A 25,427-nucleotide genomic window follows, 5' to 3' on the forward strand; every position below is an offset into this window, starting at 1 on the left:
ACCTGCTAATTCAGGTGGGAAGGCTGAAGTGTATAACAGCTCTGGATATCTTGTAGAAGAAGGAGAGGAAATGAATTCCTGAGGATTCCCTGCGGCACAATGCTTTACCACAGTCTCATTGGGTCAGGAGGATGTGGTGTAGCTCTCCAGCAAAGGGGGCTATGCTGGGCTGGAGGGATCCTGAGAGGAGAACCCTACTGGGTAGTCAAGCTTGACTTTTCATAAATAGTGTTTTAAAAGGCTGGTCCTGACAAGAGTGAGAAAATATTTCTTGCTTTCTTGTCTCCAGGCATCCTATTAACAGGTTTGGTGCAGTCAAGATCTCAATTTCATGAGTACAGAAAACTGTAGTGTTGTTTTTTTGTTTTGTGTGTGTTTTTCCTACAGGGTGTAGTGATACCTTTCCTGGAATCTTTTTTTCCTAGTTTTTTTCCCAATCTCAGTGCCAAAAAGAAACAAGTTATCCAATTTGATAAGTCTCTTTAACCATTAATGGCCACCTTTGAGATAAGTTTTTAAGCCGCTTGAGTATTCTCACATGAAAGTCAATAGTTTTTTCTGTTGGTATTGGGTGTTTTTTTAGTTTGTGGAGTGCCTTTTCTTCATTCAAATACATGTCTCAGCCTCATCAGAATATTAATAAGTAGGTTTTTATGCATAAGTATTTATTTTCAGACCCAATTTGCAGCTGTTATGGTTTGTTGGATCAGCAATTTCATTTTTTAATGAAAATTCTAAGGAGGTTTTGATTATGAAATTCAATGTCTTGAAAAGAGTTATTAAGTTTTAATGTATCAATACCTGCTTTTTTAAAAAAATTGCTTTTAAAATCATACCTTGATACCTGTTTAATCTATCCATGGTGCCTCTAATTTTAAGAGTCTAGAGGACAGAAGGCTTCTATCCCCATAACAAATTGGAAAATAAATAAATAACCTTTGGGTCTAATTCAGATCACAAATGGAAGTAATAATCTAGAACAACATGTAGGATGATTCTTCGGGTCTTTCTGTGTTCCAAAAAGCCCTTTGAGAAGGTTTTGGGAAGCGTTTGAAAAGCCAGTGGTCCCTCAGCATGGTGGGTTGATGTGATCCTTTTAGCATAGGAGATAGCATTACCCAAAATCACACAGTCCAACTGCCCAGGGGAAGTGCAGCCCTTCCCTCAAGGCTTCATGTTTGAGCCAGTCCTCCCACACTCACTCTTGTGAAGCTAGTGAGGAGAGGGGAGCACTTATTTGGCCCTGCATAGGTTAAAAAGCCCTGTGCAACACTTTGGAGGAAGGCACAGGAACAGTGTGGCTATTTGTGTGCCCACAAATGTGGCGAGACAGTGGTTTACATTTTGCTGACAAATGACTTGGTTTTGATCCAGCTTAAGTTGGAAACAAAACTGTAAGCTCTAAGTGAGCTGGATCCTACAGCTGTTCACCACATCTGGGCTTTTGTAGGGCTCCCGCCCCCAAGCTGCTCCCACAGCAAGGCCCTGCACAGTCTCCTTAGACAGATTATTCAGCAGGATCCAGTCAAAATGCTTCATGTTTGCCAGGGGTTTGTTGGCCCTGAGACTGGCCTGTCTGAGAGGAAAACATTCCTGGAAGATGTCTGGAGAGCCCATCCCTGACTTTCTGCTCGTTTGTCAATGCTGAGGGCTGGGGAGGCCATTTTGCAGTGCACAGATCAGTGTGTGCCTCTTTGGCTGTGCTGGGAAGACAAAGATGAGAAAGAATTGAAAGGAGAATTATCAACCTCCACTGAACCATTGAGGTTTTCCTGATTTGGGTGTACAGTTAGAAAGGACATTACAGGTTTGCCTCAGGTACTGTAATACATGTTTTATTAGACCTTTTTTAGCTTGGTCAGGAAAGCTTGGTGATCTCTGTGTTAGTTCTGGCATCCTCTCAGCCACCTTCCCTTACTGACTCCTAGTGCCCAAAGCAGTGGTGCTGTCCCCGTTCTTCCCTTTTTCGCCTCTGCAGATTGCCTGTCTGCACAGTGAGCCAGCTCAGCTATTGTGCAGCCAAACTGCACCAATCCAAAGAAAATGAGGTTTTTGCTAGATTAGGGAGTCAAATCAGTTCACTTCTGAGGGCCAGCTGCAATGAGGATGTGAGACTGCACAGTGCAGGCTAAGGAATGGAGAAGGTCCCCCTGCCTGGTGGTGTGGATCATCTGTGTCAGCTGACTCAGAGCTGTGCCCAAAACATTCCTTCTTAGATATCCACCATGATGCAAACTCAGTGAAACCCATCCTGTAGAGAAACCACATTAATCTCTTTGTGTCTCTCTCATGTGTTTTTCAATGTGGGTTCTTTGAGGAATATGCTTTACTATTAAGCAACTCTGTTGAAAGAGACAGTCAAGCAGAAGAGGACAAATTGGTTTAGCAAACAAATTTCATTTATCCCAGTGCTCATAAAAGCATTTGTCTTATAATCTGTAAAAATGGATGGATGCTAGAGAAGCTATTCCTATTTCCTAGTCATGCTGAGTGCAGACATTGTCAGCACAGGTGATCCCTCACCTCCAATATTAAAGCTGAGTCTGTGGCAAGTATTATTCTTCAGCTCAGTAATTCTGTATCTCACAGTAACAGCTTCCACAAGTCACTGACTGCTGTAAATGCCCGTGTCTCACAGTAAAATGGATTTTAAAGAACATTCTTTTCCCTCATCTGGTTAATTAAACTCAACAAAACTTTGAAAAATTATTTCAGGGAAAATGTAAGTCTGCTGTATCGCTACGGGAGAGGGAAAAAAAGGAAGTGTATCACTTTGGGGATGTGATAGTTTGTTTCTTTTGTAGAATCTCCTGTGCTGAAAAATATTTCACAGAGACAGTGCTTTAGACTCCAGTAGGGTTGCCTGTTATTCTAACGCTGTACAGCAGCTCAGTCTGAATGCTTGAAAACCTTTCCAGATATTTTATGGGAAAGATACTAAATTCTGCAGCAGTGTTAACCATGTGCTGCTGAACAATTAGACTGGAGATCTAGTCTTCACCTGGCAGTGAAAAAAAGGCTTGAATTGTGCATATTTACAGGGTGTTTTGTTAATCATCCTTCTTTTCTAGAAGAAAAGATTAAAGAGCTAGCCAGCCCCTTGCAAGCGGCAGGAAGCATTTGTTGGCTAACTGTGGCAGGAGTTAATGAATACTTGGTCTCCTGCAGACACTGCTGCATAAAGAGATAACAGGAGGGAACACCAAGCATGCCACCTTGCCTATCTACTTACAGTAACTCAGCCAGCTGCTGATTAAAGCCATCCAGTTTTAGAGGGCATCAAGAGAAGTGCTCTGGAATTTCACGCTGAATTGATTTAAGGAGTTACTGTTCCAGCTGTCAGCGATGTTTCTTTAGCAGGGATGGCTGAAGGAAATTAAAGTCGACTTCCCCCTCATCACAGTTCACAGCCTGGTATGCTAACTTGTGCTGAAATATGCTGGCCATCTTTTTCCAGAGATTGCAACCTCCAGCAGATGGATGGGATTGACAGTATAGGGTGGCTTCTGCCACCAGGCATTAACTACTTGGACTCATATTCCCACACTACATTATGGTAGGGCTAGAAGACTGGTGTTTGTGGTGATCTCACTAACAACTTCACCAAAATTATACAGATTATATATTCACATCAACAGAGAGCATGCTGCTTATGGGAACTTGTAACCTGTAGCAGATGCAATAGCCTCTGGAGGCAAATACACATGTCCATGTCTGGCCACACTGTCACAGACTTCCCTCACAACTTTAAGAAGGGCAAGGACATGTTTTAGCTCACTTCTTGAAAGAGCCTTTGCAGTACTTTCTTTTATTTTGAAGGAAAACATCCAAGGTTTTGTTTTTCTTTCCTTTTGTTACAGCACGCTGTGTTGCCTGTTTCAAGCCCTGTTTCAAAACTGGGCTTCTGGTGAAGTTAACCTTTCATCACATGTAAAGCATGGTTTAAAACACTTGCATTATTGAAGGTATTCTTCTGCTTATGCACAGAAGTGCAGGGAGGGGAAGGCTTTCCTGTCAGGTCCATAAAATAAATTCAGGTCAGACAGGTTTTGAAGCTTCTAGAAAACTAGAGGAATGTGTTGCTGTTAAAGGACTAGTTTCACAGGAATTCTGCATGGACTGCTATCAGTTATTAAGGTTTTTTCCTTCTGTGGGATCCAATCCCTGGGAATAAACTGTGATAATTTTGCAGGCTAGATACCCTTTGGTGTTTTGAAGAGTATATAGCTTTCATGAAATAAAGTCTTGTATAATCTTAGCAGAATTGTGCAACATGCAAGAAGGATTTACAAATAAAAATCAAATTCGTACCTTTTTTCAAGATTTGCCATTTCCTGTAAAATATTCAAGTCATTCCTATGAACTCCAACAAAGGCATATACTCATCTTCTACAAATTACTTTAATGCTTTTTAGGTATCTTTGATTTGTGTCTTGATGACTGGCAATGAAGACAGAGTTATGGAGGTGACAACTGCCTGCCAAAACTCCTTTATAGGAATGTGGTTTGTCAGTTTACTGTGAGGTTACTTACCATTTTCTTCTTAGTATTTTCTACTACTGTGGAAAATTCAGGTTATTCGTTCATCCAAAATGTTGAAATAGCTACTCTATCATTATCTTAATAACCTGGGTCAATGCAGCATGTGTGCACTGCTACAGATCAGTCCTTCCATCCTTATAGCTGTCTGTCAGAGTGCATGGCCTTGGCCCTCAGAAAATGCTGGGCAATTGAAAAAGACTTTATTTCCATGCAATTTGCCTTTCTGAAATGGTTCTTGCTTTCTGCACTGTCACCCACTGCATACAGCTAAATGGATAAACATGAAATTGTTGTGCATATCAATATGATGCACATGCCAGAATATGTCATGTATAATCTGAAATTACTAGCAGACATTTATCTGCCCTTTTTCTGTTTGTTTGTTTGTTTGTTTGTTTGTGGATTTCTGTGCATATGTGGTTTTGGGCTACAGGTATTATATAAGTTAGATTTTCTTCATAAACAGATCTACTGCAATATATTACTTCTGTTTTGAGTAGCTTCTCCTCCTTTCATTATATACTCATGTAATGATAACTAAATAAGAAAATGTTCTAACAAGTTAAATAAATGTTTTTAAAGTTCTCATTTGGAAAGATGTCTCTGCAGATGCCATATTTTCTTTAAAACTGTCAGTTTGGCAGCATAATGTAAAATTGAAAAAGCAAAAATGGGCATTTTTAAAAAGATTAAGCCATAGAAAATAATACTTCAAAAATTATTTCATTTTAATAACCTTCATTCTTAGAAAAATTCCATCTTGTAGTTCTTTGCTATTGCTGTGTGATTGTGTGGTGTTTTTTCATTCTTTATGAGGTAAGCATGGAGACCTTACTAATCTTTGCCTTATGTTCACCAGTTAAAGACAGTATCAGTTGTTCCAAACTTATAATAGATTAAGGAGTAAAAGAATTAGTCCTAGCACTAGTAAATTGAACAACACTGGTGAGAACTGAATGTTTCTGCAATCATTTTCTCTGCTCTTGGCAGAAAGCATGACAGTGGTTTGCATGAGTTTTTCCTCCCATTTCTTTTGCTGGTGGCCGTTAATGCCATTACTTCCATTATCATGTTTTAATCAGTGTGCCTTCCTGAGAGAAGGTTCTTCACACAGCACTATATTTAAATATGATTCTGGTCAAGGCAGGACTGTATTTTTTTCTGTTGAGTTTATGGCTCAATATGTTAAATTATTGAGTTTATTGGATACTTTCTTAATCTAGAAAATAATTTGATTATCTGACCTGCAAATAAAAGCAAACTCCTAAAAGAAGAGCTTTTATGGACATACTGCTTTCAAATAGCAGAAGTCACTTTGAAATAACTTCTCATTCTGAGCTGGTTTTAAGAAACAAGTTGTGCATAACAAATGTATAGATTCTCTAACATCCCTTTTCTCTAAAGGTGCCTATGCAAGTCTCACCACTGCTTTCAAGGGGGACATTTCAGTCTTTGAATATTGTGTATATGACTTTGAAATCCAAAAATTTTGAGCATGTGGCAGGGTAACATCATAATTCTCTGACCACCTTTGCACTTTATGTACAGACTCTGCAGTACTAATCATAAATATGTGAGGACAAATAATTAATCCTTGCTCTTACTAGAGCTGACTTTTGTGTTTGCTTCCCAAGGAAACTACCTGGATACATTGGATGTTTAAGAATTGCTTGTAAACATGTAAAAAGCTATTACTATGCAAATTTGGTATCCATGGCCTTTCCATTTTGCTGATTTCTTGGCCTCTCTGAGGACTATAGCTATAGTTCAAGTGCTGCAAACCATGGTAGAACCTAAGGCTTAGCTTTCAACCCAAGGCTTGGCTGAGCTCTTCACAGCTGTGTGAAGGCAGCCACATCATGTAATACAGTCATCTCATTAGGTAATCAGTTGACCAGATGCATCATTACTTAAAAATTCATTGTAGGGAAAAATCTCTTCTGATTCTAATCTGTGGTTCAGCTGTGATACTAAACTTAAAATCAAGCAAGTGTGTATATATATTTAGATGACTGACTTCTGAATGCAGGCCAGACAGAAGCAATTTGCACATTGAAATGTGACAAGCTCACAGTGTAGAATTTTAATCAATGAGACATTTTAGCTCATCTCCATGTATTATTTATACTTGAAGACTAATATCAGATTAAAATATGGCAGACTTGCTCTTTCCAGAGGAGAGTTTGGAGAGAATGTGTAAAGGCTCAGGGTGATGAGGCTAGACACAGTGAGGACAGTCTGCCCATTAATCTGCTAATCAAAGTGGTTGTTTATGACAAGAGGTATCTCTGTAACCACCTTTGTAGTATAAACCAAAATACTGCCACTCTTCCATGTGCTAGTATGTTCTCATGTTAAAATTGAATTCCAGAGACGAGATTACTGCGAGGCCTTCAGTGCTTAGCTTTATGGAAATTAATTACTTTGTTGCTCTAATTTTTGAGGTTAAATGATTGTTGTGTGGAATAGCTGGCTCTTGTTATCTGTTACTAGTGTCAGACAACTTTTCTTGCAGCCACCACCTTTCAGAGGATTTTGGTGAAAATATGACACACCACCTCACAGCACAGTGTACAGTATCCAAATTCCAAGAAAAATAGGTATTTTGTAACTGCAGAACATGGCTATCTTCTTGAAAGTGCCAGGACAACATCCTTTGACCATCATGTGTGTATAGGTATCATCTATCATTCCCAGTATTTTTAGTACTTTTCATATGAAACTTACTGTTCAACTTTTCTAACCTTAACCAACAAATATGAATTAAAATATCCTGTAATAAGAAGGAATTCTTATGTACTAAAAAGAAATCTGTGTTCATTAAAGGAACATTGAGATCACTGGAAACTTCAAAGATGAATTTGAGGCAGAGAATGATTGACTTGTATTAATAGGGAAGAAAACTTTATTCCCAGCTGGAGAGGAAACAGGACTGGCAGAAAATCTTTGAAGCATTTGTTAATAACAGAACAATCTTGTCTTTGGGATTCTGTTAAATGAATTAAAATCAGCTTCCTTTCTTTTAACTTTCTGAATTAACAATAAGAGATTAACAGTATTGCAACAGAATTCTAAGAGTTCTGACTTGATCAGTTCTTTATAAGTGGATAAACTTTATTTTGGCCAGTGTTGAACAAGTAACTCATTACAAATAAGTAATTCAAGATGATGAAGTGGGTTTTGCTCAACTGCATTAGTTAAACACATTCCATACATTTTTCTCCCCAATGATTGGGCAAGAGAGAAGAGCTGCCATGGCTGTTTTCCTCTTGAGAGTGCTTAGAAATGGCTTAATTATCATTATAAGTCCAGAAAAGCACCAGAAGGATGAGTAAGTTCTCACAAGTTTCCATAAGTTTTACCTGAGAACTCAGGCTAGTTCAGAGATACTTCAAAGAGAAGCAGTTATAAATATGAAACTGCAGAAACCATGTGTATGATTTGGCCAAGTAGAAAACCTTGCTGGGGGTTTTTGTGTTTATCACAGTAAATACTTAATAATCATCAATTACTCACTTAGGCTGATGGTGAGCTTAAACCATCTTCAGGGTTTCAGCTTCAAGCATATCTTGTACAATACTTGAAGCCCAGCGTGTGCATGTGTGTGGAATTGCAGATGAATGTTGTTGCATTAGTATTTCAACTGACACTGTTTCTTGTTCAGACCATGGCCTGCACAACTGGTAGCATGCCCCATGAAAGAAATAATTGTAATTGTCATAATAAAAATAATTTAACAGACTGGATTTTTTTTTATAGTCAGCAGTTCATAATGATTGCCTTTATTGTGTTATAAGCTGGTTAAGTCAAACACACATATTTGAAATGTAAGTAAGAGTTTTTAGGGGCTTATAACTCAGTATGCATTCAGATAATTTTTTAAAATTGAGTTAATACTTTACATAATACTTTACTTCACATACTGTTCCTTTGGGATTTAGAAAGACAGTAATTACATAGTAAACATACACTCATTATTGCAACAGTGTCCGTGAAGATATGTCACTTCTTTCTGAAGTATTATAGTAATTTAAGTGTTGGGTTTTTGAGTCTACTACACACCACAATTGCTGAGCTTCACTGTAGAACAGAAGGTAGTTTGAGTAATTAGTATTGGGTTAACTGTCTCTGTTAAATAGCTAGCAGGTGCTTAAGAGATATTGGTGCTGCTGGTCCAGGAGTTTGTAGTAGGATTTTAATAGCTTATTTAAGGTAGGATTGTTTTCCTCCCCTGTGTAGTTTTAAAGCAATTACCTCTTAGCTGTTCCCTTCTGTGAATATCATCTCCAGGTCAGGATGCTATAAATGCTGAGACTAAGAGCAAGACAGCACACAAGTGGTCAAACATCCAAAAACTAGACAGAAAAGAATAAGGAAAGAGAAACACATAGCATCTCCCTTCATCACATCATGTGGAAGTTAAATCATATATCATCATTAAATCTCACAAGGGAAATACAAAATATTTAACAGAATTGTGAGAATACTGTAGTTTTGAAGGATAGACTCATACTCAATGAGGGGTTTTTAAAAAAAATTGAAATAAATAAATTAATCAAATTCCCCCCAAAACAAACATCTAAATTGAATGCTCCACATGCCTTTTCTGTATTTTAATGTCAATTTTTCTTTGAAAATTCAGTTTGTGATTCAGTTGACCAGAGGGATGGAGCACATCTCCTATGACGAAATTCTGAGAGAATTAGGATTATTCAGCCTGGAAAAGAGAGGCTTCAGGGTTACCTAATTGTGTCCTTCCTGTGAGAAGGAAGTGAGTATTCACTTCACCCAAAGTGAGCTTACAGGAAAGGTCGGGCAAGACTATTTACAAGGGCATGTGGTGACAGGACAAGGGGGAATATGTTCAAATTGATGGAAAGTAGGTTTAGATTAGATATTAGGAGAAAATTCTTTACTGTGAGGGTGGAAAGGCACAGGAACTGGGAAATGGATGCCCAGGGAGGTTGTGGATGCCCCATCTCTGGCAGTGTTCAAGGCCAGGTTGGATGGAGCTCTAAGCAACCTGATCTACTGGAAGGTGACCCTGCCCCTGGCAGGTAGGTTGGAACTAGATGGTCTTCAAGGTCCACTTCCAACCCACAACAGTCTAGGATTCTAGGATTCTGATGAGCTCTTTTTAACTTTCAACTTGTGACACAGATGGTAGCTTCATGGAGAGCTGCTATCTGCACAACTGACTTCAGATGACCTTGTAGTTTTTAATATTGCAAGATGGTGTTTGGCCTTGATTATACCCTTCTGCATCTTTTTTGCATGTTCAACTTCTAAACTCTTTAGTCTCATGTCTAAGAGTTTGTTTATACAAATCTTACCAAACCTCATGGGCTTTATTGCCCATGTGCATGCTTTAATTCTGCGGCCTTTTTCAGGACATGTGGATATTTTGAGTCTTTCAATATTTTGAGAAGGAGCAAGGTAATTATGTAGCTTCTAGTTAAGTTTCTGTATTGCTGGTAGATTCTAAGGTGCCCCTGTACTTCTGTCTTTGTCTTCTGCAAATGTGCACTGGCCTGGTTGTTCTGGTGTAAATCTGTGAGAACCACTCCCTGTCATTGAATCCTAATCCTGTTTCTAACAGCATTCCAGGTCAAAGGCATGAATTGATCTTCTCAAAGGATCTTGAAGGGATGACTCTAATGCTCCCCGCAAGGGACTCTAAAGGAGATATCTGTTTATGTCTCCACCCATATAACATGGGGTAACTGCACAGCAAGCAGTTCTCCCCCGCTCCTCTTTTGGCTTAGAGAGTTTGGGAACAGTTCCCATGGCTCGACAGAAGTTTGGGGCAGTTGTACAAGTGAGTAGGAGAATCTGCCTGCTTGGAGTACAGCCCTGACCCTGTTTATTAGTAGGAAGCCATATCTGTATCTCTCTTCTGTATCTGACTGCACAAAAGCAAGCTCTTTTCTCCAAAACCTAATGTGGATTGTCTGCTATTTAGGGTCAAATACAGACAGCTACAGAGAAAAACAGACTGCATTTTTAAGTTTTGAAGATGTGGTTATGTCCTTTAAATGGTCTTTGCAAGGGTGTGACTGCGTAAGTGCCATTGCAATGGAGGCAAGTACATACCTGGCTACTTTGTACGCTGCATTTTAGATCCTGAGAAGAGTTCTGTCCTGCATCTGACAAGTTTGTGTGGTAGTGACTCCTCGAGGGAGTTTGTAGGTTTTTGAAAATTTAAGATGATGCTTAGTATATTGTGAAATAGAATAATTTACGATAATACTTGAAATTAAGGCTTCATTATTCTACGTAACCAAACAGTTAATGAGTTTTCCAAATTAAGAAAGTATCTACAGATACTCTTATGGTAATTTAGATGTAGTTCTGACTTGAAAAACATGGATTTGGATTTAAAACCATGGATCTGTGGTTCAGATCTGCCTCAGGGTTTATTGTGAGCATCATGAAAACAGGCAAAATGCTCTGTGTTTGTCTTTTAACATTTCCATTACCAAGAAGCTGATGAAAATCTGGATCACTTTTGAAACTTTTATTAGGAATACTTAATAATTATTGTCTTAAAGCTATGAGTAGTTGAACATTTTTTGTTGCTTTTTAGTTCTTGTAGAATTATCAGTGGTAGCTCCTTTAAAATTTCACATTTACTTGGGAACAAACTAGATTGAGAAAAATGCTATTGTCAGGCAACTCAAGACAATTAAAATCTCAGTCTGAGAAGTGATATTTAATTACTTACAAGCTTGTAAAACAAATTTAATTACGTGCATCAGACAGGTTGGTGGCCTCCACTTAAAATCCTGTGTACATAAGATGACCTGTGTGTCTGGCCTGAGATTGAGCAGAGGAAAAATATAAAAGAGCAAGTTTTCCCCTGCACGTCACCACGAAGCAGCTGTGCTCTAAACCTCCCTGGGGAGGCAAATGCATTTGCTGTCTGCCCCACAGTCATGATGGAGAAACCAAAAGAGAAATTTAACCGAGGTAGAGGTTGAGAGGAGTCAAAGGGCTTCTGACCACAGGAATACTGAGTTCAGTGCACTGGCTGAATGGATATGCTGTGCTCTATCTGCCAGATAGATCAAAATAATCGTTACCAGCAGCTTTATTTTCATGCTGTTGTACAAAAAGAAGCCTGCTGTTGAATTATGATGATGAAGATGGATAGTTTAACTGCTGATGGGTTCTCATGACAAGAAACTAAATTTAGGTTTTCATGTGTCTTTGCAGGAAGGAGTGGGTTGTTCATTTGTTTACATCCATGCTACAGGGTTGCATTGCAATCCATAAATAAGCGTGCTTGCCCAGGAGGAACATCTGTAAGGCATAAGCAGAGTGGGCTTGTCCAGAGCTTGCTGTGGAATTGGATTGTAGATGAAGAGAAGGTGGTTTGAAAAGATCAAGGTAGACACTTTTTTAAGGTGTAAAGAAATAAAGTACATCATGGGAAGTCTTTGTGCACAGAACTGGAATGAAAACTTTGCAATGAATGCCAAAACATAGACAAGGCTCCCAGATAGTGGTCTGGAAATGGGAGAAGGGATTATGTTGTTGCAGCTGCAGAACCAGCAGTTGAGGTTGGAAATGTGCATCAGTGCTTTTTGCCTTTGCTTTCTACTAAAGGCCTGACTCAGATCTCCTGTGTAAGGCTCTGACTCCCAGACTCGAGCACACGCCGGGGGGTGAGCTGCAGCATTTGCCCCTCCCTGGCAGCAGCTTTGCTCCGTTCAGGGAAATGGAGCCCACTAGGCAGGGCTGCTAAAAGTGCATCCCTGCTCCTTGGCTGCATCACTTTGCAGGCTGGTGTGGAAATTGAAATAGTGGCTTATGTTACAGTGTGTCACTTTATTGCAAGTGTTTCCCAACCTTATTTTATATTGAGTTAATATATAGACCTTATTATTTTATTTTGGCATTAGCCAGCAATATATATGTCTTGCCTCAAAGATGAGCAGCTACCGACCAGTGTAGATATTTGCTTGTCCTTGTAATTGATTGAATTCCAGGAATATATACACTGTGAGAAAGAGATACGACCCTGTAGAGTTAGTGTTGCTACTCCTAGCATATCTGTAACGTACATGTACACACACAGGAAAAATACATATAAAGGGATACATATGAATCTGGGAAACTGCAGATTTTCCCTATAATTCTGTATTGTATGTTTCTGTCCTTATGTGTATGTCTAACCTATAAAATACTAGTTCCTTTTCCCCAGTATTAAATTGCTTGATCAAAACTCCTTATCCATCGCTATGGAAGATGGAGATACATATTATGGATAAACCAAATTGAAAAATAAAATACTGTTCCTCACAGGAGTGTTGGGAAACTTTATAGGTCATCTGCTGCAGGTGTTGCTCCTTTCTACCAGGAGGCAAGGATAACAGTGGTGTTACCTAGTGAGGGTAAAAAACAAACATTTTTTTTCACTGAAATTTACTTAATTTGCAGGGGAAAATAGAGCAGTAGGAGCATAGTGCTGCCATTTCTGAGAGTCATACACGGCAGTCCATTATTATAGCTGAAAGTTATTCTCCATATGTCCTGTCCTCTGCATAATTTTGTCATGCCTGTTGATCCTCCCTTTTTATATTGGTTCTACTTTAAATGAGCTCTGAAAAAAACTTGCTGTCAGGTCTGGGAAATATAATGCAACACCTTAATTTTCTGTATTACAAAATGTTCTGAAATGCTTTCAGAGGGATCCCAGTTTGTGCATTGAGTCAGCTGCAGTAATTAGGGCGTAATGCAATTGTTTCTTTATGGGCCTGAAGCCATCCCAAGAACCACAAAGGCTGATTTCTTCCTTGTGAAAGGTTGCTTTAACCCTTGGCCAGGTGAGTGTCATGGGTTTTGTTCAAACACTTTGAGTTCCGAGACAAATGGAATCACAAGGCCTAAAGTTACTCCGCTCACAGAACTGCAGATCAAAATGTGCCTCTCTAAATATATAGGAAGACCAAATATTTTTCAAGAAATGTGATTTTGGGTTGAGGGTTTTTTTGCTACAGCATGATAAAAATACCATTCACAGTACTCTGCTTGATGAATCAGAATCTGAAACTATTTATTTTGGCCAGCTTAATATGTTGTTATCCTCCATCTTCCTTCTGGAAAAATTTGGCCTTTTCACTCGTTCAGTTCCTTGAGGGACATTATTTTGGATTGCTGAGAAGAAAAGCAAAAAATCTGAAAAGCTATTTTCTCTCAGATGGTGAAAGGACGTCAGTTATAAATTTGATGATTTGTGCTACATGCTTCTTCTTGTTATGATTACAGTAATTCTGCATTTTAAGAGAATTTAATAAACTATGTTCACAGGCACACTTTGGATGTTATAAAGTTGTAACACTTGCCTGCTTTCACTAAGCTTGGATGAACTGTTCCTGGTCTTTCTTTCTGACTATTATGGAAAAATAATTTTGAGAATTGAAAGGTGCTTTGGGGGTTTTGAGTTTGCTTTTACTTCAGAAGATCTCAGGTTAATGGGGAGGTTTTTGCAGGTTGTCTGTGTAGAAAAGGTTCATGCACATTTAATATCTTTTCTCAGAAGCCTGCAGTGATGATTTTAGGTTTTGATTTCTTTCATGAATACTTGAATTTATCAACTGAAGACAGCACATTTACTCTCTTTTCAACTCTTCACACCTTTGGCTAGTAAGGTGTAGGAAGGATGTGTTGTAGTGATCCAAATTCAAATCCAATTTTAAGCTGTTCTGTTGTCTTCTATGTGAGTTTTCTTACTAATACTACTGTGTAAGTACTCATGCCAAATCTTCTATGGATGGAGTGGGAAGGAATTATCTTTTCTACTTTGCAAACATAACTTGCACATTTTTGCTTTTTCTCTAAAAAGGCAGAGAGGACTTTTTGAATACCCCTCTCCAAAGATATGAATGGCCAGTTTCTTAAAAATCTTTTTGTGACCCAAGATGTGCAGGCATTTTTGTGCTCCCTCTGAACACATCACTAGCTCAGATAAATACCTGGCCTGAATAGATATGTGCCAGAAATGTATCACCAAAGAGTGGAGCCTAAATAATTGGAACACATTGAGGGCTTTCACTTTTTTCTTTCTTTGCTTTTCTAATAAATATCAATTTACCCTGATGTTCTTCATCACCTCTAGATTAGCCAAAACCTTCTTAAACTACATAATTACTATCAAATAGTGTGTATTACATCAATTTATACATGAATAAACACATGTAAATTCAAACAAATTAGGGTCTTCAAAAACCTCACATATAGAATATTCTGGCATGAAATATTTTTGTAGTAGCATTTCATCCTTTTTTTTTTTAAATTTCATGCTCAAGGCAAATTCTCCATATTCCAAATACAGCAGGCCTGTATTTGTTATTGATTTTGTTTAATTTTCAACTTTGGACCCAAGCTGTTTAAACAGATTATTCTCTGCTTTTTTCTGAGTCAACTTCCTCATGCTTTCATCAAAGCAAAAGAGATTATTTGACTTTCTCTCTCATAAAACAACATTACAAGAGAGTCATATGTTAAGTGACAGTGATGGATTCTGTATTAGGAAATGGCCATTCTGTCTGCACGTAAGTCTCTTGTAATAGTTCCCCATCAAAGACAAAAAAAACCTCATCTTTATTTATTTGTAGTCTATTTATTAGTATTCATTACATTGTATTTACTCGTAAGTGAAGCTAATACATTTCAGAACTAGAGTAGGTGAGAGTGTTTGAACTGGAATAACAATGTGTAGGCATAATATGTTTGTATCCTGGCACTGATCCTGTACATTAACTTTCTTATTCCTATGCACACCATATTTGTGAACTGACTAATACCTGGCAATAGAAGGACACTTTCTCTTCAGGCTGACTTGCAGTGTAGTTGTGAGGTTTAATGGCAACTAGCACTAACACAAGCTTTTGACACAAATTATATTTTCTGGTTGGATCAAAACTTCTTATCCTTCATGTCTTATTTATAAGAAGTTTAATTTGGAGATAGCAAGTTGAATAGGTACCCAGTTGACTAAATCTGTGGACGGAGTCTTATTGGAAGACTCTGCTGGGAACACACAGAACTCTGTCTACATTTCCCTTTCAATTGTCTCTGCAGGAACAATTGGGTTATAGGTATAGAATAGGGGTTCCCTCAGCAGGCAAATCAATATGGACAACAGCAAGTGATTTGAAGATACACAGCATCATCAGGGATTGTGGTGATGACTGACTGCATGTGCATCTCTTTCTCTTGGCTCTCTTGGGCTTTGTGCTCCAGCCTGAATAGGTGAAGTGATAAATTACCACTGTAGGTTCTAAAGACAGTTTTTCCTGTAGAGGAATTATTGATGTTTCCTACCTTTGTGTAGACTGTGGTAAAAGGACTTCAATCTGCAGCAAATGACATCTCCCAGGCACAGTCTCAAGGCTCAGCTGGGCAGCCAGGGAAGCTCTTCCGGGGCTTTCATGCAGGAGGCACATAACTCCTTGTGAGCCATGCAGATCCATTAACTCCCTGATATGGCCAGGCCTCTCTTCACATTGTTGTTTTTCTGAACAAACAGTACTTTATACAGAGACCTCAGTGTCATCAGCCTGGAAAGAGCAGCAGTGCAGGTGATCTCATGCTGCCTGCACTAAACCCCAGAAGCCCACCACAAGTTTAACCTCCAAATGTGGGTCAAGGATTCCTCCCTGTCCTGGGAGGCCTGGATGGTTTGGACTGGACCCAAGTGAAGGAGGGAAGTGCACAGAAACAGGAGTGGCAATAAACTCAGGAATGAACAGAAATAAAGCATACTTGTCTGTTCCATGTTTTTCAGGTTAGTCACATCAAAAGAGCTGCTGCAAATGATCAAGGCACTTGAATCTATTGAAAGAGTGTTTCTGGTATGGCTCAAAATTGAATACTAATTGGTTGTATTTCTATAGGAAAATCAGCCCAAGCCTGAAATTGCTATAATACTGAAAGATTATGTGCCTCAGCACTCGCTTCGGCGGTGTATAATCTAACATATGGACACACTGCAGTCTTACTGGCAACCTGCAGTAGCTCTAGATATAATTCTGCACAAAAATGAAGCAGCAGAATTTTAGTAGTAGTTATTGACACCTATATGTGTGTGTGTATATATATATATATATATATATATATGTGAGATGATAATTACTTTTCATAATTATGTATTTCACAGACAAGGTGAGGAATAAAAAGTGATAATACTAAAATTAGAATATCAGTGCTGACATGGATGTTGAATTGTTTTTCTGATAGCGGTCAATAAACAAGTTAGGAAGTAGCTAACGTTTTTGCTGGCTAAATTAGATCTGGTTAAGTTAATCACAAGTGGCATGTGTTTATCCTCCATAGCATCTCTTTACTGAAAGTTTTGTGTATATATTGAGAATGAGATATAAATGGACCTGCAGGCATTTTGTGTTAGTATCAAGGATTTATATATTTGTGTGATTTTCACGTATACCATGTAATGGTATATAAAAAAAGAATATCAAATGTGATTATAATGATCTGAACAGGCTCACTCCTAATGATATACAGCTACCTTCCTGTTTTTTTGTCAAAGCCATTCTCTAATATAAATGCCTACAATCTTATTAAAAATCTGATCTCATTAGGTACACCATTAGTATTAAAATAGTGTATCCTAAATCTCAGTCATTTAGAAATGATCGGTAATGATAAGAGATTAAATGAGGGGCTCACCAATTATTATAAAAGTCTTAGAGGAACAGAAAATGCCTTCAAAGAATTTGATTATATTTTTGGGTTTTCTGAGATATTTTTCTTTTTTTTTTCTGAAGTACTACCAATACTTTAAAATTTTTTTGCATAATACTGGAATATTTGAAGCTTTTTTATCACTTTGGTGTGCAAACCAAATGTAAGGGGGAAAACTGAAACATTTAAAATTATTTTAAAACAATCTCTTTTTAGTTTTACAAGCTGAAATGATTGACAATTAAATGTAAAGTCTTAGGCTGCTTTTGGTCTTCTGCTGCACCACTGTTTGTTCTTACATGTGCAGTGGGATGGAGTTTGATGCAGGATTTAATCCTTTTACCCACTCCATGCTACATTGTGAGCCTTCCTATGAAAACCCTGTGGTCATGTCTGTCTACGACCATCTCTGATCACCTTTGCTAGTTAGTTTGGCCCATATCACAATCAAATGGTATCAGACAGTGCTACAGAGTCTGGTAAAACTTGAATTCCCAAACTCCATCAAACTGGTAAAAATCCGAAGCCTCAGGTCCTGCACAGAAGGCTCTCTCCATCATGTGAGGAACATTCCAGTCTCAGGCTTCTTTAGTCCAAGGCAAGTTATCTTGGAGCAGCTGTCATTTACAGTTCCCAGTCCTCCTTCTTTGGGTTGTGCAACATCTGGCAACCAAAAAGTGTTTTACTAAAAAGTAGCATTAGAATAGAGTCACATGCTGTGTCAGGGACAGCTTGGAAAGAAAGCAATTATTGTGTCCTCTTGTGTGCAACATCCCTGTGCTGTGGCCTGGTTTTCCTAGTAAAAGATGAAGCATGGTTTTAAATTTGGATTATTTTGGTGTTTGTTTGTTTTTAAGACAGTTATTCTTAGTTTACCCAAAAATTTAAGCAAACTGAGGCTTGTTTTGGCCATTTTGCAAGGGACACTGCATAATTCAGATGTAAACCTTTTTCACTAGGGCACTGCATAGTGAAAATATCCTAAGTCAATTCCTTATTGCTGCTAAACCTATTTCTGTTTTCTGCTAGAGTAGGAAGCAGGGAAAGAGTAGTACATTAGAGTAAATGGTATATTTTTGTAATTCCATGTGTATAAATATTGGTGCAGTGGTGGTGGTTTCCATATTATTAAATGCCAGCAAAAGTTTTTCGAAATTTACCTTGGAGCTGTAAGTCCAAAAATGCATGGTAAGGCAAAAAGGTGAACAAGCCATTTAAATGGTGAGGGTTTAAGTGGGGAGTTGAAGGGGAGTGGGGAGGGGCATAACCACAGACTCATGAATTGCTGTGGGAGCAGGAAGGGGCCCAGATGTATTTTAAAAAAATATTTAAGGGCAAAAGGTTTTTTTCCCATCTCAAGCTGTATCAAATTCCTCCCTCCTTAGTGTTTGTAAATCTTCCAGCATTTTTAGAAATTATTATTTTATGAAAAATGAATGTAACTCTATATAGTGGGCATATATGATAAATTTACACAAAATAATGTAATTTTCAAAGATAGGATAAAAGCCATTACTGCAGTATGAAAACACTTTGCTATCACCTCTAATAATGTTTTCCACATCTTTCCATTTGAAAAAGAAGTGGAATGTATCAGCATGAGGAAGCTGTTCACACTGATTCCCAGCTGTGGATATGTCAGTGGAGATAAATTCATGTCCTCAAAGATTACCCTTTCCTGAGTACCAATTTGCACACACCTTAAATTCCACTTTGACAAAACTAAGCTTTCCAAGGTGCTCATCTGCTCCCTCAGCAAGGTTTTGAGGTTTCACAGTGTTTGTACAAGGAGGTTCAAGGCCTATGTGACTAAATAAAAGTAGCCCAGCTGCTGTAAATGGCAGCTTTTCTTTGCCTTTCTTTTGGAGGCGCAGAGGTCAGGGATATACATTTATTTTCTTTGTTGGTGCAGCTTTTCCATGCCCTTCCAGCCCTGCTCCTGTCTGCTGGCCAGCTGGGTTGTTAGTGGCTGGTAGCTGAGGAGCAGAATCTGCCTTTCCGAGCAGAATTTGCCTTTCTGATCAGACTGGTTGCTGCACTTTGCAGGAACCTTCTGAAGCTGGAAGTCTAGGGGTTGTCCTTGAGTCACTTTTTTAATAATATGTACCAAATCTGAGTAGGCTTTCATTCAGTTGGGAGTTCGGGGTGAATTAAATGTCCTTTCTATCAGATTTGTTTATCCCTCAGCTCAGAAAACTGGGAGGATTGTCCTGCCTCTTCCCTCAAACCATTGTGTTCAAGGTTTTGTGTAGAGTTTAAATGAAACACCTTTGTGCAGATATATTTTCTAGAAAGGGGAAACAACTCTAAGATTTATTTATTTATTTATTAAATTCCTGTTGCCTTAAAAGCCGTTTTTGCAGACAAACTGCTTTTGCATGTTTGCTTTTATAAGAGATGTGTTTATATGAATGTGCACCTTCTTGGTGACTTGCACAGGGTAGGACCCTCTGTGCTTTTGCATCACGTACTGCGCCTTGCTGAAATTACCTCTGGGTTATTGTACTGCCAGCTTTCCATTAACTAACTGACTATAAAAAAAATTTAAATAAAATGCCTTTGGGAATAGTAAATGACAAACTTGTCGGAATATGAGCCTTGCAGCCCAATGTCCTAAAAGAAGCACCTGCAATCTGGCTTTATAGCTGATACACAGCTAGTTGGCAGACAAAAACTTTGCTAGGATTTCAATTTACAGCCTATGATACATAGGATTCTTTCTTCCTTGTAATGCTTTAAACTGAAATTGAATTTTAAATTAACTTGACACTGTGCTGTTTTCAAGTCAGATAAATAACTGTGTTCCTTTTCCCTTTTCCATAATATATTTGATCTCTTACTATTAAAGCTTTTCCTGAATTGATGTTAAAATTATACATTTGCCTGTCCTTACTTTCCTTAGGAAAAAAAAGTGAAACATAACCATGTAGCTGTAAGAAGCATTTTCTGCACTTTGACAGTTATATAGTTTTGTAGTTTAGGAATTTGCCAGTTTTATTTCTGTTGCTCATTGTAACAGCTCGTGGTTTATTTCTGTGTTTTCTCACAAAACTTTGATCAAACAGTGGCCTTCAGAATTATGTTCTTTGAGCCTTCATGCACGTAGATATCTTCCATTTACTTTATCAGAAGACCCCATTCTTCACTTCAGTACCCCATTTACACCTTCAAAATGTTAATGAAGTAATGTATCAACATTGTTTTGGAGTGATTTTTTCTAATGTACTTCTGAGCTTTTGCAGTGTTTTTAGCTGTTAGACCTACACAGGGTATAAATGCTTGTAAAACACACCAGATATTACAATGTGGTCAGTGGTGTCTTAATCTGACACTTGGTAGCATAAATATTTTTTACACTTGATAGATGATGCCACTAGGAAGAATTATAGAAGAGCTGCCTTTAAAAAGGCAGATGGAGTCAAAGTATTTTACAAAGAATTAAATAATTACCCATGTTTCCGAATGTGCTGTGTAGTACAAGGAAGGACTTTTACAGTAGAACTTCTTGTGGTTTGTTTTTGTTTTCCCTGATTCTCACACACTTAATTGAACAAACCTTTCTCATCAATCTGTATCTCGAAGAGCCTACACTGAAGGACATACAGTGGCAGAATTTACAATGATAGCATGCTGAGCAAAATGTATTTCTTCTGTGCCTGGTAAAAATATGCCTAACACTATGGTTCCCTATGTGTAACTTTAAATAAGGTATTGAAGTACATCCCTCCCTCCCTTTTTCTCCCAGGAAAGCATTCTCCAAACAGGTTCCATTTTGTACCTTCTGGCTTTCAGCAAGGCATTAGCATTCCAGAAAGAGTTTCACCAGCCCCTAGGATTGAACAGTGGGCAGGACAGGCAGAAGGAAAAGCTACCAAACACTTTCCCTCTTAGGCTTGGGGCTTGAATTGTAACCAGGGGCTTTTGGGAGTGTATTGAAGAGCACTGCTTTCCTTGCCTGCTCTTTCCCTATTCCCTTTTTTTTCTGATAGCAGTATGACCAAATATCCGTATTTTTTTATAACCAAGCGCAATAAAAAAATATTTGGAATATTTCTTATCTCTGAATGTCTTAACACAGGAGAACAAACACACTTCTGCCTTAAACAGGGCAAGAAGTTATGCAGACCTCCCCACCTCAGAAATTCTCCCAGGGGAAGGAATGCCACATGAAATTGGGAAGTTATCATTTTCTCAAATAAGGGTGAAATACCAGGCCCTTCGTTTGGGTGCTTTTCACTCTTTTATAGTCCGGTCATATCTTCTCTCTGCCCACCCCTCAAACTCCCCCAAGGTATTCAAATGGAAAAGCTTTCTTTCCAAGGTATTTGCACAAGAAGGCATTGGGCAGCAGAGGAGATTTCTCCCAAAAGCATCCGAGTGTGCTGTGACCCTTCCCAGGGCTGAGCTGACCTGCTGAGGAAGGATTCTTGCCCCATACCCGGGGCAGTCACAGTCCTTTGGGTGGAGGCTGTCATTGCACATTCTGGGCTGTGTGCCTGAAAGCACCTAGGCATATTTGTTTGACTCTCTGCCAGCATATATGCCAAAGAGATTATGCTTCATATTTCATCCCAGGGTGAAGAGAGCCTAAATGGGTTTATCATGGAGTTTTCATTCACTCTGTCATTTCTCCCTTCTTTCTAGTTCATTGCTAGACTTCTAATTTTTCCCGACAGCAGTGCACACCCCTGCAGCTGGCCCTGCATAATGATTCCCTCCTCCTAGACTGACAAGAGTGGATGCATAAATCTACTGCCATCAGGGTGCCTCCTTTAGCAGACACTGCCCCCTCTCCCCCCTGGAAAAAGATCTGTCCCCTCCCCAGAACTCTCATTTACCACCTACTACTGTTGCCTGCTGAGCCAAGATGCTGCCTGTGACCGTTATCCTTCCTATGCTAAACATCAGGAAATGGCTCTTTTTGGACAAAAATACTTTTTTTTTTCCCCTCCTAATGATAACTATTAGTGAAAATTAGAGTGCCTTTGGCAACTGTATTTGATGCAAATATTACAACGTACAGCAGTGAGCTCCTGTGAAAAGCAAGGGTGGACTGATTGTTTGAATTAGGAGCTGGAGGGTGAAAAGGACTGTCAGGAGCAACAAATTTGACCAAATATAGATCTTTAGAAGGTCTTAAGTTAGAGATCCCCATGTTCTCTGAGGCCCGGTATTAACTTAAAATGATTGCTTTGAGCTATTGAGTAAGGGCAATAATGTCAGATCCAGGGCTTCTCAGCTGCTGAACTCATCAAGCACATTGACAGTTTATAAATCAGACAGGACTTGTGGACCCTTTACAAAGTATTGTTTTAAAATCTCTTCCTTAGCCCTCCATGCTTAGCTATAGCAGTGGAATATTGTAGCTGGCTAAAAATCAATGTAAGACTAGTTTAAAAGGCAGTAATCTCTGTTCCTGTTCTGAAAAGCTGGCATGAGGTGATTGTGCACTGTATGGCAAGAGCTTCATCATTCTTTAGCAGCAGTGAAGGTATAGGTAAAAGTCATCCCCTTTCATCTTCCAAGAGTCTAATCCACAAAATACTAGATTTCACCAATAGATATTTGGTGTTAGCAACATGCTGATAGTCTAATATTCACAGTTGCTTTTAAAGTTAAATTATTATTTTTCTTCAGCTAATAGTATTTGGCAGTTTTCTTGACGTTGTCCTTATAATGATTCATATTGCAGTTGTTTTGAAGAGATGGATAAACTACAATTGTTTATATACAAACAGAATATGGCATTGGCTGCCAGGAAACAATCTCAGTAATATTTGACTTGTTAGGTTGCCTCATGTTTCATGTTTTGGCTCAGAGAGAGCAAGCTTAAAATTAATTGAGAAGAATTTCTTTCTTTCTGAGTGTGTTCAAAGCTAGTGGTATTTTCTCCTCTGTAAATGTTGGCAATTGATTATAAAATGTCAGAGGTGTTAGCAGTGTCAGCGACCTTCATCTATACAGCTGGAATAATAGGCAAGACTTGCTTTAGGACACCCTGCAGTTGCTGACAGGTTTTGTTGCATCTGCAGCCAACTCTGTATCATTAACGAGGGAAAAAGGGTGGATAAGGGAGTGTGGATTGTAAATGTGAGAGTGCTCACTCCACTAAATTTACTTGAAAAATGATCATTTTGTATCCAATGCCATTTTGTACTCTTCATGATTTTCTAATTAAGCCTGGAGGGCTGTGGATCCAGGCTTTGATATGAGCAGTATCGACTGTCCTCTTTCCAGAGAAGAGAACAAAGCTTCCTCACTGTGCTGCTGGATGCTAACTGATGAACTGTTTTTTCTTCCATGCCTTGGTTACTGCATATAATTAGGAATCTTACTCTTGTGACTTCGTGTGCAGAACTGCATCCTTTCAGCGGACCTGCCTGCCAGCTGCCCGTCATGCACAGCTATTCCCAGGATCCTTAAATTTGACTTTGCATGTCAACTGTTCCCATTTAAACAATGAGCTTTGAAGCAAACTATGGGCATGCTGAAGAAAAAGCCCTTCATATCTATCAACAGTCTCTTTTAGAATCTGTTTGAGTCTAAGGCTCAACTTTAAAAGTGGTTGTGGTGTGCTGTTCAAATTATTTATTTGAAATAATTTTATTAGAATAGAGAAGTACCTGTGATTCTTGAAAAATGAAAGAAAAAATATGTATCCACTTGCAGGGTAGACCCATATGAGTGGTTTTCTAAGGGGATTACCCCTTTCTTGTCTCAGTGCTCCCTTGCAGCAGAAGCAGTGATAGAGTCTGATGGCAAGTGTGTTGCTGGGGTTAGGAGAGAAGACATTTTCCCCTTGGAGAAGGGCAAGGGAGAAGACAGCCATGACAGAAGGGTCAGAGCAAAAGGAATAAGGCTTAGATTTGAGGAGAAATTTCCAATCCTGTATGGCATTCCTTCACCTTAATGATGGAAAAATTATTTTTCTTTTTTATTTTAATATCTTGTCTTTATGGTATTTTAGGACTGGAATTCCTATACTTCATCCCCTGAACATCTTATCTATTAAATAATGTCTCTATTCCTCTCTGCTGAGAGCAGGTACACAGAGAAACAGAAAAAGATCTTACTGCATTGCACAAGGGGTCTTTTTGTTTAGTATTAATCAAGAAACACACATGCTTAAGAATTTTTGGGGGGAAAAAGCCTCAGAATGTATGTCTTCCAAGAGTCTATTTGAAAAGTCAGCTTTTTACTGTGGGGTAAAGCTGTTGGCCACTAAAAGGTTTGACACAGGGCCACGATGGAGGCAGCTGGAGGTTGGGAAGTGGCCGTGTGATGATCCACAGGAGATGGGGCTTGTGTGTGACCTTGGGCCTTGGCACAGGGAGCTGTGGCTGCAGGGTGATGCTGGCAGGGAGAGGTGTGGATTGTGCAAGGGATCCCACTGCTTGCACTGCAGACAGGGCTGACAGCCATGTGACATGAGAGCTGGTTTAAAAAATTGTGTCCAGCCTTCAGAAGCATAGCTAGAAAATGTATTACTGTAAAGCTGGAGTTTCTTCTACAGGAAACACCACCTGTCTCATACCCCCAGTTCCTTCTTTAGTATTATCTAGCGAAGGACTTTGGATGCATTCTCTTAGTTTTCTTACCAGGCTAGTTTAACCTAAATGCATTAAATCCTTTCCATTTGTGTGACAAGGTATTTCTGATCATTTTGGTACTTGAAGAGTTTTCACATATAAAATGAGTATAGATTTCAGCTGTTGAAAGGTTCCCTGTGGGAGAAGATGCATATAGTAGAAGTGGTGGCAAACATGAAAAAAACAGGTTGGCTATATTTCTGAAAAGCACAGACTAGTCTTCGTTCCCTTTGGAAAAAATCATAGGATAGCTTGGTTTGGAAGGGACCCCCAGAGGTCGTGTAGTCCTATGGCTCAAATTGGGGCCAGTAAGATCAGCTAGCTCAGAATACATCAAGCATTTAGCAGTCAACTCTACATAGCTCAAAACTTAAGAATATGTTCATAAGTTTCTTGGGAATTCTGAAAGGAAAAAATTTATTATAATATGTCTCCTTTGTCTTCATCTTTCAGAAGTTTAAAACAAAAATTGAGAGGCTCAAGCTTTCCTAGTTCTTTACTATGCATTTCCTTTTATTTTTAGATGGAAATAAAAATTTAATCAGGCTAAACCTTACTTTCCATACTCAATTATTCCCCAGAAAGTTT

At 38.7% G+C, this 25,427-nt stretch overlaps 1 protein-coding gene across 10 annotated transcripts in view; it reads left to right on the forward strand.

Moving 5' to 3' along the window:
- PLXNB2 (plexin B2) overlaps positions 1-25,427 on the forward strand; it is a 251,912-nt gene that overhangs the window by 56,132 nt on the left and 170,353 nt on the right. The window lies entirely within an intron of this gene.

Source organism: Camarhynchus parvulus, chromosome 1A (assembly GCF_901933205.1).
Source record: "Camarhynchus parvulus chromosome 1A, STF_HiC, whole genome shotgun sequence".
In the NCBI taxonomy this organism is placed as follows: domain Eukaryota; kingdom Metazoa; phylum Chordata; class Aves; order Passeriformes; family Thraupidae; genus Camarhynchus; species Camarhynchus parvulus.